Here is a 15067-nt window from a genome sequence, read left to right on the forward strand (position 1 = left end):
AGCTCTCCCAGAGATCTCCATCTCAGCGCTAAGACCCAGCTCCACTCAATGACCAGCAAGCTCCAGTGCTGGACACCCTATGCCAAACAACTAGCAAGACAGGAACACAACCTCACCTATTAGCAGAGAGGCTGCCTAAAATCATAAGGTCACAGACACCCCAAAACACACCACCAGACGCAGTCCTGCCCACCAGAAAGACAAGATCCAGCCTCATCCACCAGAACACAGGCACCAGTCCACTCCACCAGGAAGCCTACACAGCCCACTGAACCATCCTTAGCCACTGGGAACAGACACCAAAAACAGCGGGAACTACGAACCTGCAGCCTGAGAAAAGGAGACCCCAAACACAGTAAGAGAAGACACCCCAAACACAAAATGAGAAGACAGAAAAACACAGCAGATGAAGGAGCAAGGTAAAAACTCACCAGACCAAACAAATGAAGAGGAAATAGGCAGTCTACCTGAAAAGGAATTCAGAATAATGATAGTAAAGATGATGCAAAATCTTGGAAATAGAATGGAGAAAATACAAGAAACGTTTAACAAGGACCTAGAAGAACTACAGAGCAAACAGACAATGATGAACAACACAATAAATGAAATTAAAAATTCTCTGGAAGGGATCAATAGCAGAATAACTGAGTCAGAAGAATGGATAAGTGACCTGGAAGATAAAATAGTGGAAATAACTACTGCAGAGCAGAATAAAGAAAAAAGAATGAAAAGAACTGAGGACAGTCTCAGAGATCTCTGGGACAACATTAAACACACCAACATTCGAATTATAGGGGTCCCAGAAGAAGAGAAAAAGAAAGGGACTGAGAAAATATTTGAAGAGATTATAGTTGAAAACTTCCCTAATATGGGAAAGGAAATAGTCAAGTCCAGGAAGCACAGAGAGTCCCATACAGGATAAATCCAAGGAGAAACACACCAAGACATATTAATCAAACTATCAAAAATTAAATACAAATTACTCAGCATAAAAAGAAACGAAACAGTTATTTGTAGTGAGGTGGATGGACCTAGTCTGTCATACAAAGTGAAGTAAGTCAGAAAGAGAAAAGCAAATACCGTATGCTAACACATATATATGGAATCTAAAAAAAAATTTTTTTAATGGTTCTGAAGAACCTATGGGCAGGACAGGAATAAAGACGCAGAGGTAGAGAATGGACTTGAGGACACAGGGAGGGGGAAGGGTAAGCTGGGACGAAGTGAGAGAGTGGCATGGACATATATACACTACCAAATGTAAAATTGATGGCTAGTGGGAAGCAGCCGCATAGCACAGGGAGATCAGCTCGGTGCTTTGTGACCACCTAGAGGGGTGGGATGGGGGGGGTGGGAGGGAGACGCAAGAGTGAGGAGATAGGGGAACATATGTATATGTATAGCTGGTTCACTTCATTATAAAGCAGAGACTAACACACCATTGTAAAGCAATTATACTCCAATAAAGATGACACTTAGGACTTGGCTGGAAGATTACTCCGTCCTCATGCTCCTGACCGTGTGATTTGTGTGGAAGAGCTGCGGCTGTTTGCACTCACATGGGAAGCCAGCCTTAGGATGGAGCTGACGCATGGAGAAGTACTGGGTTGAGAAGATATCAATGAGACGGAACTGGAACTCTGACTGAACTGTGCCTGAAGTCCACCAATTCTGGACTTTTTCAATTATATGGGTTAATCCACTTTATGTTAAAGCCAGCTTAAAATGGCTTTTGTTGCTGCTGTTGTTCATAGCTCGGGCTGGCAAAGCATGGCCATGGCCAGCCTGTTCTTGTAAAACAATGTTGCTGGAGCACAGCCATGCCATTCATTTCTATATTGTCTATGGCAGCTTTGGAACACTGAATGGTCCACGAGGCTCAGATATTTACCATTGACCTTTTGAGAAAAAGTTTGTCAACCTCTGTTATAACCCAAAGCTTAGTATTCAATATGTACCCCAGTTACTCAGGATAGAAACCTAGGAGTCATCCCCGACTCCTCTCTCTACTTCATCCTCTACATCTAATCAGCCCCAAGTCTGATTGATTTTATAGTCTGAATATCTCCTGAATCTGTCTGCTGTCCCCCAGCCCCAGTACCCCTGCCCTACGTAGACCACTGTCGGCAATCACGTGGGTCACAGCGCCCACCTCTAGGCTGCCCCACAGAACTGCTGGGTGATCCTTCTCCCACCCAAACTTGCTGAGCCCTTGGGCTCCCCACTGCTCCCAGGGTGAAGGCCACACTCCCTGATTGACACTGCAGGACCCTCATGATCAAGTCCCCACCTGCAGTTCCAGCCCTATCTCCCCTCCCGCTCTACCCTCTCTTCCCAGGGCACACAGACCAGCTCCCACCTGTGCGTGATTCCTCCCAGTTCCCCCAACACGGCATGCTGTGTCCCTCTTCCTTACACTCTTCCCCACTTTGTCCGCCTCTGGGCTCCTGTGCGTCCTCCAAGGCCTAGCCAGAGCCTCACCTGTTTTTTGATATTCCTCTGATTCCCCCAGGCTGATCGGGGCTCCCGTGGGCCACGCCCGGGCTTCCTTCCACGGCAGCCCAGTCATATCCGCCTCTCATGTCTGTTCACACATTCGCTACCCCCGCTGACTAATTCATCTTCTCGCTTAGCTTGGTCCAGCTCGGGGCCATACACAGACTAAGGGCTCAAGAAATGTTCGTGGGGCACAATGTTCCCTGCCCTCTGCTCCAAAGCCACCGTGAGGAATCAGGGGTCTCCTGGCTGGACGAGGCTTTGAAGGAGGGACCATCTGGGCTCAGTGTTAACAGAGGTGATGGAAGGATTGGAACTGCCGGGGCCTCCCGGGCAAGAGCGCCTCCAGGAGGTGCAGAGAAATGCCTCCCAGGATTCAGAGAAAGGAAAAGTAGGGCAGGAGAGAACGGGTCACTGCGGCGGCCCCTTGAGAGTGCGGAAGAGAAATGAAGGGATTACGAGGAAATGTCATTAAAATAAAGATCTTCCCTGGCCTCTCGGGGCGCCAAGAGGAGGCCAAATGGCCAGTGAGGGGGCCACCGGGTCCCGTCAGAGCTGCCGGAAAGTTTAGGGATTTACAAGACTGGCCCTTTGGAGGATTTAGGGAACATCTGATTTCTAAATCCTTGACTGAAAACACATTTGGCCACCAGCTGGCTGAGTGCTGAGTGAACCTTCCCAAGAAGCTTCTGTGGAGGATTCAGGGGAGCACTGCCCTCACCCACTGTGGAGGTCTTGGCTTCCACATGCCAGGGCTTAGGGCTGTGGCCCCATTCAGTGCTCCTTCCAGAAGCGGGTGTTGATGTGACTCCAGTACACAGAAAACCAGAAACCAGACCAGGCCTGAACTCCCTCATGGGACTAGAGTGAGGAGCAGATGAGACAACGGATGTGAATGTGCCTTGCAAACTGTAAAGTGCTGTCACACCCTGTCAGTGTCTGTCCTTGATACAGCCTTCCCAGAGACTCCCCCAGCTGAGTGAGTCACCCTGTTCTCCCCAGACTGTGTATAAACCTCACTCTTGCACCTATCCCCTCCGTCACAGACCCTAAGGTAGGACGTGTCCCCCGCCAGACTGAGATCCTTGGGGACGGGGACAGGTACATGATTCTTCCACATCTGGCTCGGTTCCTGGCCCAGAGCAGGAGTTTGACAGCTAGTTCTTGAATGACCTTGACTCGTAGAGAAGCAGTTAACTTGAGGGTGCTGGGTAGCCTCAGTTTGTAAAAACAGGGACCGGGTGGTACGTGGTGGAAATCTTTCTAATAAAATGACACAATGTTTCGTAAGTTGTGGCTCAAGCAGTGTGAGCATCTGGAAATGCAGTCTCAGGGTTGAGAATGCTAAAAGCTGTCTGGTCCTGTGCTGTCCGGTAGGGTAGCCACAAAGCACGTGTGGCTATTTCGATTTCAATTTAATTTAAAGTTCAGTTCCTTAGTTGTACTCGTCACGTTTTGGGTGATCAATAGCTGCACGTGGCTCTTGGCCACTATAGGACAGTGCAGTTGAGAGCATTTCCATTACTGCAGAGAGTTGTCTTGGACAGCACTCCTCAGTGCGGGGAAAATTCATGTCCGTGCGATATCTCAGGCCCTGATCATCTTGGGGGCTTACCTCCAAGATTTCTGGGAGAGAGCTGGGGGCTCTGGAGCCTGACCAACCTGGGTTTGGATCCCTGCTCAGCCATCGACTTGTGCAGCCTGAAGCAAAGGGACTTCCGCCTCCTCCCTGAGGCTCATCTGCAGACTGGGTGACCGTGTGCCTGCACAGAGCCGTGACACTTAGAGAAAAAAGCTTGTAAAGGGCTTCTCGGTGTCCCGTGCAGGAGTGAGTGAACCGGCTACACGGCAGCTCTCAGTGGGGGAGCCTCCAGGCTCCTGGAGCTTGGAGCTCAACTGCCCAGGGACAAGGCAGGCTGGAGCACTTCCGGGCACTGAGGGCCAGTCTGGGGCAGTGGCTGGTGGACGTGCCTGGCTGGGGGCAGTCGGTAGGAGAGGGCGAGGCTGGAGCTGGTGGGGCTGAGGCTGGGCAGGGGCAATGAAGCTCACTCCTGAGCCCCTAGCTGCGGAGGAGGACGCTTTGCAGTCCGAGTTAGCATGCACTTCCTCTGTGTAAAACTCTGCGCTGTCCACCAGCTGGCTAGAGGATAGTAATTAACAATAATATGAACATAATAGCAACAATATTTACTGAGCATTTTCTATTTACCAGGCACTGTGCTAAGAGTCATGATACACATATGCATTAGCTCGTTTCCTCCTCGCAACAGCCCTGTGTAATAGGTATATTGCTCTTACCATTTTACAGATGGGGAACACTGAGTCACACAGTTATGTTCTAAGTCACACAGTTATGAGGTGGTGGAGCAGGGGTCTGACCCCAGGCTCCAGAGTCTATGCTTTGGGTAGAGTACAGACTCCTTACCTGGTCTTGAAGGGCCCTGCAGAGCCCTGCAAAGCCGGCCTTGGTCACCCTTCCACCTTCATCTCGGGTCGCTCCCCACCTGTCTGGTCAAGTTCCTCAGGCACCCCAGGTGTCTCCTTCCTATGCTTGTGCCGTTGTTTATTCCTTGACCTAGACATCCTCCCCTCTTCCCCTTAACCCTCCACGGAGTCCTGTTCATCCTTCAGGACCCGGTTCTAGTGGGAGCATCTTGAGGCCAAGGACTGGGCCTAAGTCATTTCTGTGTCACAACGTCCAGCACATGGCTTGGAGCATTGGAGGTCTTGGTAAATTACGGGTGGTGGATTGGAGGGGGATGAGTGAGTGGATGGAAGGATGGGTGGAGTAGGTGGATGGTGAGTCAAGGGGAGAGAGTAGAAGTTGGTGGATGATGGGAAACTGGATGAGTGGACCAGTGGCTTCTGCTCAAATGCCAAGGGGGAGATGGGGCCTGAGCTGAGCGCAGGGCAGTGGTGTGGAGAGCAGCGGCAGTCTGAAGACATTTCGGGGCAGAATCAGCAGGGCTTGCAGGGGGCTGAGGGGCAGGGAGGGGTCCAGAGCAATGGCCAGGTTTCTAGCTTGGAGACTTAGGAGGATCATGGTATTTTCAGGGAGGAGCAGGTCTGGGGGAGATGGTGATGAGGTCCATTTCGCGTGTGGGAGCGTGAGGGGCCCATGCGGGGAAGGTCTGGGAGGCAGCTGGGGAGATGAGCCTTGGACAGGTTCAGGGGCAAGGCCAGACCTCACAGAGACTTGGAAGGTCATGTGGCTTCAGGACTGAGGGCTAGAGCACAAACCATCAGGAAAGGCGGAGGAACCACGGTCCCTGAGGTAGAAGAGCCAGGAGGGACACAGCACAAGGGGGGAGGGCACTGCCACGTCACAAACACCCATAAATCATTGCAGGCGGTGTGCTGCGGGCAGCCAGGGCCGAGGGGATGCGGGCAGGAGACTCAGTGCTGGAAATGGGCCGGGAAGGGTGGCGAGGTTTTGACCAGCCCAGGGAGGGGTTACCCTGAGCAGGGAAACTGCACGGGCCGAGGCAGGGAGCAGAAATAGGCAAGTTATGTCCACGTACCCTGAGGGCCTCGGAGCCTGCGGCAGCCAGTCAGCTGGAAAACAGGAGGCTCCACGCCTTTTCTCTGCCCCATCTGGCACCCTGTGACCACAGCCTCCAGGGCCTGGGAGCACTCTGGGTTAATCTGGGTGCTGTGCTACGTGGGACAAGTCACCTCCCCTCTCTGGGCCTCATCTGGAAACTGGAATCAGTGCCACCTGCCTGGTTTGCCGAGAGGAGTGAATGAGATGTGGGAGTGTGAGAAGCCCCCACTTGCATGAGGAAACTCCATAAATGCTATTTTAAAAACCTGTTTTTGCATTTCAATTCCACAAATATTTATGGAACTAAGGTTCGGTGTAAATCCATTTTGTAAATTAAATTTTCATACAACAAATACCATTTTACCTGGGCCTGGGGTGGCAAGGTTGGTGAGGCCGTTCATTGTTTGAAGAGCCCTGAGTCAAATTCTTTTCTTTTCTTTTCTTTTATTATTATACGTCTTTATTGGAGTATAATTGCTTTACAATGGTGTGTTAGTCTCTGCTTTATAACAAAGTGAATCAGCTATGCATATACATATATCCCCATATCTCTTCCCTCTTGCGTCTCCCTCCCTCCCACCCTCACTATCCCACCCCTCTAGGTGGTCACAAAGCACCAAGCTGTTCTTGCTATGCGGCTGCTTCCCACTAGCTATCTATTTTACGTTTGGTAGTGTATATATGTCCATGACACTCTCTCGCTTTGTCACAGCTTACCCTTCCCCCTCCCCATATCCTCAAGTCCATTCTCTAGTTGGTCTGTGTCTTTATTCCTGTCTTACCCCTAGGTTCTTCATGGCATTTTTTTTTCTTAAATTCCGTATATATGTGTTAGCATACGGTATTTGTCTTTCTCTTTCTGACTTACTTCACTCAGTATGACAGACTCTGAGTCAAATTCTTTTGAAAAGCCCCAGTCGGTTCGTTTTTCGAGTCAATGAGGATTTCAACTTTCCAGGCTCGCAGAGGGAGGCTTTCATTTGTTCCTTGTGTGTTTTGAAAAGATCCTCCCAGCTGCAGTAAGAAGAGGGACCGAGGGAGACAGCAGGGCGTCCAGGAAGGGGGCTGGTGCAGTGGTCTGAATGAGAGATCATGGTGGCCTGGACAGGGGGTGACTCCGGGGATAAAGAGAAGGGGATTCGAGAGATGTTGAGAGAGGAGGAAGGTGCATAGGAGGCCTTGGCATCTTGGTTACCGACGAGCGTGAGCTGGTTCCAGGTACCTGGTTAGATGATGCCGTAGGAGACAAGACCTCTGGAGAAGAGACCCTGGACACGTGGCGTGTGACGTGTCCACAGGGTGGCGGGCAGAGCTGCCCGTGGGAATTTGGCTTTGTGGACCTGGCCCTCCAAGGGGCAGGCTGGGCTGGAGAGAAAAATAAATGTCTGTGAGAGGGAAGAAGGGAAAACCCAGAGCTTGTGACAATTAGCCAATAAATATTTTTTCAGCATTGAAAACATTTGTTGAGCGACGCCTTCCCTGAGCACCTCCGTGTGCCAGGTGTTGTGGTGGGCACTGGGGACCTGGCGATAAACCAAGCACACAAACTCTCAGCCTCGTGGGGCCGGCATTTTAGTGGGAGGGGCAGGGTGTAATCAGGATAAATTGCTCATTTGCATATAAGCCTTACAACCTTACGAGGAAGGTGCTGTAATTATTCCCATTTTAGAAAAGAGCAGCTGAGTCCCAGAGACGTTAAGAAACTTGCCCACAGTCACTCAGCTATGTAACTGGCAGAGCCTGGATTTCTACCTCAAGCCCCTGCTTTTCTGTTAAGAGTCTTACCTGTTGTGCTGAAATGCATCTCATTGACAAGGTCAGGTCTCAGCAAAGATCTGAAGGAAGTGAGGGGGTAAGGCTCACTGACATCTGGGCGACTGACATTCCAGGCAGAGAAAGAGCAAGTGTAAAGGCCCTGAGGCAGGAGCATACCTGGTATATTTAGGGAACAACGCAGAGGCCAGGGTAGCTGGGGCAAAGGGAGTGAGCAGAGAGTGAAGGGGAGAATCGGGCGTGGTGGAGGGACCACCCGTGGCATCTGTAGGGCTGTCAGCTTTTACTTGAGGTGAAGTGAGGCCATGGAGGGTTTAGAGCAGAGGAGGGGCAGGCTCTGACTTGTGTTCTAGCCTGATTCCTCTGGCTTCTGTGTCCGGAGCAAGGGCAGAAGCAGGAGACAAGAGAGGACGTGACTAATCCAGGCAAGAGGTGATGATGGCTCAGTCCACAGCAGTGGTAACATGCAGGTGGTGCACCAGCTTCTTGATACGTCGTGAAAGTGGCTTCAGTAGGAGCTGCTGATGGCTTGGGTGTAGAGGGTGAGGGAAAGAGAGGCATCAAGGATGACTGCAGGGCTTGAGCCTGAGTGGCTGGTAGGAAGGGGTTCCATTGACTGCGATGGGGGCAGCTGTGGGGAAGCCGCTTCATAAAGTACTTTCCATGTGCGTTATCCCTTTTAATGCCCTGGCTACTCTCTGCAGTAGGTGTTGAAACTCTCGGAGGTTATGTGATTTGCTCAGGATCACTCCGCCAGAATGAGGTGAAGCCAGGACAGGAAGCCAAGTCGCATTATAGCGTTTGGAATTTTGATCCATTCATTCAATCAGCAAACATTTCTGGAGCACCTTCTGTGTGGTAGGCACTGCACTGAGCGTTGACAATGATGACCAATGACGATGGCCCTGCCCTCGTGGAGCTCCCAGTCTGATGGAGAAGGCAGTGTCATCCAATGATCATGGAAATGATTTCCTCACATCAGCATGATAAGTAGCGAGAAACTGAGGGAGCCCTAGGAGCCAGTAACTGGGGGCTTGGACTGGCTGGAAGGTCAGGGAGGGCTTCCTGGAGGAGGCAAATGTCAAATGCAAAGGCCTCTGGGACAGAGGGTCTGTAGGGGTGTTGGGGGATTCTTGGGAAAATACTCCCTGGTTTCCCAGGCCATAGTGGAAGAACCCCAAGGGAATCACAGGCTCCCAGAGGACAGCTGTCCATTGGGAAGTTGCAGAATCTTTCTTTTAGTGTTGGATTATTCTAACAGCTTTATTGAGATAGAATTCATAGACTGTACAATTCTGGATAGAATCCGTATACTGTACATATACTGTACCCATTTAAAGTGTACCATTCAATGGCTTTCAGTATATTCACAAAGCTGTGCGTCCGTCGCAGCAATCCATTTGAGAACATTTTCATTATCCCAAAAAGAAACCACGAACCCCTTAGCTTTCACCCGCTCACAGTCCCCCCACCGGCAACCACTCGTCTACTTCCTGTCCCCACAGAGTTCCCTGTTCTGGACGTTTCATATAACTGAAATCATACCCTATGTGGTCCTTTGTGACTGGCTTCTTTCACTTAACATAATGTTCTCGAGGTTCATCCCTGTTGGAAGTCCCTGAATCTTAATCACCATCAGAGCTGACAAGAACCTAAGAGACTGTCTTGTAGGCTTCTCCCACCTGTTGTAAAGTGGGCAGTCGGGAGGAGACTTGCTCCGGTCCCTCAGCGAGGAAGTTGGGCGGACTCCAGGGCAGGTCTTGGGACCCCTTGCCCCACCGCCCTGCACAGGATGCCTCCCTCTGCCGTCACCTCTCTTCCTTCCGCTTTGGGCTCCCACTGATTTTGGCTAAAAGTGACAACTTGATCAGGCACGCATCCTCCCAAGCACTGAGTTTTCACGTACTGGCAATTTTCACACCCCATGGTGCATCTTGGACTCTTTTAAGAATTTGTGTCTGCTAATTCAGAATGTTTTGGAGGTCAGTGTTTTCTTTTCCTTCTGTTTAAACACTTTTCATCCAGACGGTTCTGCCTGTTTTTCTGGGTTGGTGATTTCCCCACCTGGGGAGGCAGGGCCACACTGGGGTTAAATACCAGGTCTTAGAATCAGATGCCCTGACTCTTCCTCCGTGTGGGTAATGACTGAAGTTCTCTGAGCCTCAGTTTCTCCTTTTGGAAAATGTGGATAACATTGTAGCACTGTGAGGAGAAAATGAGGTCAAAGGAGGTGTAGCTATAGAGAAGTTAGAGATTATGAGGGCTTTCCAGGGCCCTGGTGTAACCAGGAGAAAAAGATGAACCTCCCCCATCATACACTGCCCCTTTCTCCGTATTCCTACTGCGAACTGACGCCTGGACTTCTTCTCTCCGGGCTGAGGGGGAAAGCCTGAGTTCAGATCCCAGCCCAACCACTTGGATTCTGTGTCCCCAGATCAGGTAGATGACCCCTGTGTCTCTGTTTCTCTACCTGTAGGATGAGAGAACAGGGGCGGGGGCTTCCACTGAGTCCTCCAAAGCAACCAGGAGGCTCCTGGGAGCGGAGGTGTGGAATGGGGGGGGGGCTTCTTCTTCTCCCAGGAGGGCCTGGTTCCTGCTGATTTAAAGATCCAATCAGGGGCTTCCCTGGTGGCGCAGTGGTTGAGAGTCCGCCTGCCGTTGCAGAGGACACGGGATCGTGCCCCCGTCCGGGAAGATCCCACATGACGCGGAGCGGCAAAAAAAATAAAATTAAAATTAAAAAAAAACAAAAACAAAATAAAGGTCCAAGCAGAAGCAGCAGCACCTGTTCAGCAGAGGTGGGTGGAGAGGGACCCCTGGCTTTCCTGTGCCTCTCACACGAGACGAGACCTGTGATGTAGGAGGTCGGGGGGTGCTGATGCAGCACCTCCTGCTCTGAGTGCAGGGCACAGGGACCGAGCCTCTTTGAAGGGTCTTTTTCAGGCACATACTCTGTGCCAGGTATTCTACTTGCATTATCTTCTTAATCCTCACAGGAGACCTCAGAGGTGGTTCTCTTATTTCCATTTGACAAGCAGGGAAACTGAGGCTCAGAAAGGGGCAGGTGCCTGCCCAGTGTCGCCGGGAGAGTGAGGGCTCAACTGGGATTCGAACTCGGGACTGTGTGACTCTGGCCCCTTTCCTGACCGCCCCCATTCAGGGAAAAAGAGGGAGAAGCAAGACGGGGAGGATCTGAGCCTTTGGAACCCCAGCTTCCCAGCTGCTGTGGGGATTCTGTGGGTGGTGGGGAAAGCATTGTAAATATGCATGATATGCAAATACCCCTCTGAAAAATAACGTAGGGGCCCTCGTGAGCCGGGATGCCAGAGTGCTTTGGAAAATGTAGTGTACAAACACTTGGGTTTCTATGATGATTGCTCCGTGGTGTCCCCCTCCCCAGCATCCCCAGGGCCAGTCCAGGGGTCTCAGGGTGGAGGGATTATCCCCGGCCACCTCCTAATTGACGTTCTCCTTCATTCTTGCAGGCACCCGTGCCTCCCCACTGCCAGGGGCCTGGTGGCCGGAACCTGGTCACTCCAGGTACCGGAGGGCCCCGTCCCACGTTGCTTCCCGCCAGCACCTCTGACCAAGCGCCCGGAGGGATGTGTGTGCCAGCCCTCGGTCCAGCACCCGCTCCCAAGGTGACGCCTGCTGCTTTCCGACTGGTTCCCATTTCCCCTCCGCACGTAGCTCCGGGGTTGGTAAGTAACTGTCTGCAGCCTGGGCACACGGAATCAGGGCCGCTCATCCACAGACCCGTGCTTGGCACAGTTGGGAAGTGTCCAGCCTTCCCACCCAGCGACACCCACGTGCCGGTGAAGGGACCTCAGTGAGAGCTGTTATACGTCTGGGCTCAATTTATAGTTTAACCACGTGTCTCATCCAGTCCTCCCGACAACCCAGAAGTTGAACACAGTGATTGCACCCATTTTACAGAGGAAACAGCCTCAGAGAGGAGAAAGCACCTGCCTGAGGACGCACAGAAAGCCCAGCTCTATCCATCTCAAAGGCCAGCTCTTACCACACCCAAGGGGCTGGGGGGTTGGTGACACGGGCTCAGAAAGGGAAGGGGAACGTCGGGCTGGGCCGGAAGCCGTGGAGCCTATGAGACCCCGGGGGCGGGGGCTGAGGTGAGGCCATCAGAGTTCCTGAATCTTGGGGAGCCCTGTTGTTCCTGCCCCTCCAGCTTGTTCCACCGGCAACCCTCCAGTCCCCAGCATGCCTGACCCCAACATGGATGAGGGGCCCGGCCCTGCAGCATCTCTGGTCATCCTTCCCACAGCAAGGATCCCAACAGGGTGCCCCAACTCAGCGCCGGCCACAGCGCCGGGCACCACTTTCCTGCATCTTATTCTCCTACCACCTCCCCAGGTTGTGCAGGTGTGACTAGTTCACAGTTGAGGAAACCAAGGTTCAAAGGAGCTCATGGGGGGACTTCCCTGGTGGTCCAGTGGTAAAGAATCCACCTTCCAATGCAGGGGACGCAGGTTCCTGGTCGGGGAACTAAGTAAGACCCCACATGCCGCGGGAGAACTGAGCCTGCGCACCACAACCACTGAGCTGGCACGCCTCAACTAGAGAGCCCACGTGCCGCAAACTACAAAGCCCTTGCGCTCTGGAACCCGCACACCACAACTAGAGAGAAGCCCATGCGCCGCCAACGAAGTTCCCACGTGCCACAACTAAGACCCGACACAGCCAAAAAAAAAGAGGGAGCTCAAGGGGCTCGCCCACGGTCACCCAGCCACCACTCAGCGCTACACGGGGTTGTCGGTTTAAGATCTACCTCCTAGTCTGGCCTCAGCAACCCAAGGGTCAGGAAACATTGCTTCCTTCCCTGCCGGACAGCCAGCAGCTGTGCCTGGCACCTGGTTGGTGTACGTGGGAGGAAGGATAAAGGGAGAGGAGGAAGGCGCTCTCACCTCCCTCCACCCAGACGCTGGCAGGACCCAAGAGCCCACTGGCCTTTCGGCCAGCCTCTGGTCCCTGCTGACCCCAGAGAGCTGGCAGTCCACTCAAGCCTTCAGCAAGGCGGCCAGCCCCTCTGGTCCCCATTCTCTCATCTGCCAACAGCTGATCAACCTCCCTAATGGGATGGTTATGAGAAGGGAAAAGACTCGTAAATATGGATAGTATACCAATGCCACAGGATAATAAAAACCCGGGAAGTTCGCTGTAGATAATGTGTATAGAAGTGCTTCTTCAGGAACAAGGGCTGCACGCTCGTCCGGTGCCCCCTTCTTAGTACTAATAACTGTGAAAGGGGCCCTAGTAATTAGCTGCTCCCCGGCCCAGCTCCCCCGATCTGGCCTGGGCTGTTGTAGTGGCTACACGCAGCTGTTACATTTGGCGGAGCAGCTGTCCTAGGAAAAGACGTGATAAGGCCACCTGGTCTGCGAGCTGTGTCTGTGGGATTTAATCATATGCAGATACTCCTGGTGCTGCCCTAGGCCCTGCATGCCCTCCCTAGGGACTAAGTATGTGAGAGGAGCAACCTGAATGACAGCGGCCGTTTCGTGAGCAGTTACTATGTGCCTGGCATTGTGCTAATGCTTCATTTTCTTCATCATCTCAGTTAAGCTCCTAGTGACCCTGTGGGAGGTCGATGGGGAGACCGAGGCATGGACCTGGGGGAGAGGGCTCACCCGGCAACACTCTGGTCCTTCCAGAAAATTACCACCACTCTCTGCCCACCTCCCTGCCCCGCCCCGCACCAGCCAGGCCTGGCCGGAGGGGCAGGATCGTGGCCTCCAAGAACACAGCATAGCTGGCAGCCCCTGGCATGTGTGGCCCAGTGACGGAGAACGGGATTCCTTGGCACAAGCTGGGAGCGCAGCCGTCAGCACTGCGCCGAAAGATGGAGGACCGGGCGGCAGCGAGGGAGGTGTTACTGCTGCTGTTTTGCTAACGATCTGGTTATTTAAAGAACAGCCCAAGTCGAAGTTGGGAAATTGGATGGGGAGTCTCCGTGCCCAGGGCAGAGGCAGCCGGGGGTCCGGGAGGCTGGCTGGGTAGGGACAGAGTGGCCACACTTTCTTTCTTTTCATTTGCTTTCTATTATTAATAATGGTAACAGCACTATAAAAGTCTGGAAAAGGATTACCTTTGTGAAGAAAAGAGGATATAAGGATTGAGAGTGGGGCAGGAGGGGTTCCTGAGGGGTAAGCGGTGTTCTATTCATTGACCCAGGTGGTTTTGTGATCATTTATTGCAGTAAACATTTTTGTTTTGTGTACTTTTCTCTATGAATTAGGTTTCACAGTAGAAAGGCTAAAGAGCAATGCTAACAGTAATAGTTAATACTTCTTGAGCACTTACTAAATGCCAGGCTCTTTGCAAAACATTTTACCTTATTTCATTGAATTCTCACAGAGTCTATTATTCTACCCATTTTACAGAGGAGGAAAGTGAGGCTTAGAGGGGTAGAGTTATTTATCATGTTGTCGAAGAGCTCTCAGGTGGGAGAGATGGGATGAGAAACAGGACAGACTGACTCAGGCCGGCATCACTGTCCCATGTTCGAGATTGGGGGCCAGGAAGTTCCCCCCAAAGGGCAGGGGATCCTCCATTTGTCCCTCAGATGTGGATCGGTGCCATTGCGTTCTTAAGGCTTGGGAGGCCAGGCAGTTGTCTGTGGCCGTAGGCAACACATGAGGCATCTGAGAGTGTGACAAGGGGTCAGAGCAGAGCATTTAGCCATCTAATGTGTTGACGGATAGGAATGGGACCTCCCTAGGGACAGGCTAGGGGAGGAGGCCAGGGCTCACCCAGGAATCACTCAAGGTAAAAAGAGATCATCCAGGTGAGACAGGGTCAGACCCAACCTCTGAACTAACTATACGTGGGGCCGACCTGCCATTTCCTGAGGACCCACTGTGTTCTAAGTATGTCCATTATCTTCCTCAGTCTTTAGAACAACCCCGAGAGGTCAGTGGTATTGGCCCCATTTTATAGATGAAGGTACTGAGGCCTCCAGAGAGGAGATGACTGGCCCAAGTCCACACAGCCAGTGATGGGTGGAGCTGCTCCACCAGCTCTGCTGTCTCCAGGGCCCTGTGTCCTGTGCGTGCAGCAAGCACTGCTCGGGGCTGGGGTCCCGGCCCGGCAGGCACCTGGCACGGAAGCTCCAAGCAGCCCGTGACTGGAGTCAAGTTCTAAGGCAGACCTGTGGGTCCCCAAACTTGTGCTGGGAACATGGCCTGGAGGGTGGCACGGCAGAGGGTATCTCCAAGCCCCAACGCAGAGGCGCCTGCT

This window comes from Tursiops truncatus, chromosome 15, assembly GCF_011762595.2.
Source record: "Tursiops truncatus isolate mTurTru1 chromosome 15, mTurTru1.mat.Y, whole genome shotgun sequence".
In the NCBI taxonomy this organism is placed as follows: Eukaryota; Metazoa; Chordata; class Mammalia; order Artiodactyla; family Delphinidae; genus Tursiops; species Tursiops truncatus.